We start from the raw sequence: 623 nt of genomic DNA on the forward strand, positions 1-623 counted from the left end.
AAGGAAGGAAGGAGAAAAAAAGAAGAAAAAGAAAAATCTTCAACTGTTTTTCCAGCTATGAACTTGAGAGCTACAATAATGACAGGCCTAACAAGATATGCACATTGGAGCTATGGTGAAATGAATGTTGAAGAGGTAACCAATACTGTTTTAACTGTATGAGAGTCCTATGCCTCAGGAGAAAACTTATTCATAGTAATATAATGAACAAAACGAAGAACCTGTGACTGGGGTGGTCATAGGTCTTAGGGGAGAACTTACGATTATTATTTTACTAAGTGTATATAATATCTGTCTTTTAAAACCTTTTTTAGAGAAAGTTCTTTCTTTACTAGATGATGGTTAATATAGACACTCGAAACTGCTCAAAATTCAGAAAAAAAAAAAAACCTGTGATATACTCAACCCTAAATGAAATAAATCTATCAATTTGGTGGCAGTTTAAATTACAAAAAAATCCTCCTATAGGCACATAAGAAGAGGCACTGTTAGAAACTTTGGCCTTATAAGAGTAGCTGTGGGATTGTTAGAGGAAGTGTTATCTTAGTATTTTCCTAATGCCTCCCAATCCAGGCAGGGAGGAAGGGCAGTGAGAGGGACATAGAGTGAATGAGTAAAAATCA

The sequence above is a fragment of the Mus caroli genome, chromosome X (genome assembly GCF_900094665.2).
Source record: "Mus caroli chromosome X, CAROLI_EIJ_v1.1, whole genome shotgun sequence".
Taxonomy (NCBI): domain Eukaryota; kingdom Metazoa; phylum Chordata; class Mammalia; order Rodentia; family Muridae; genus Mus; species Mus caroli.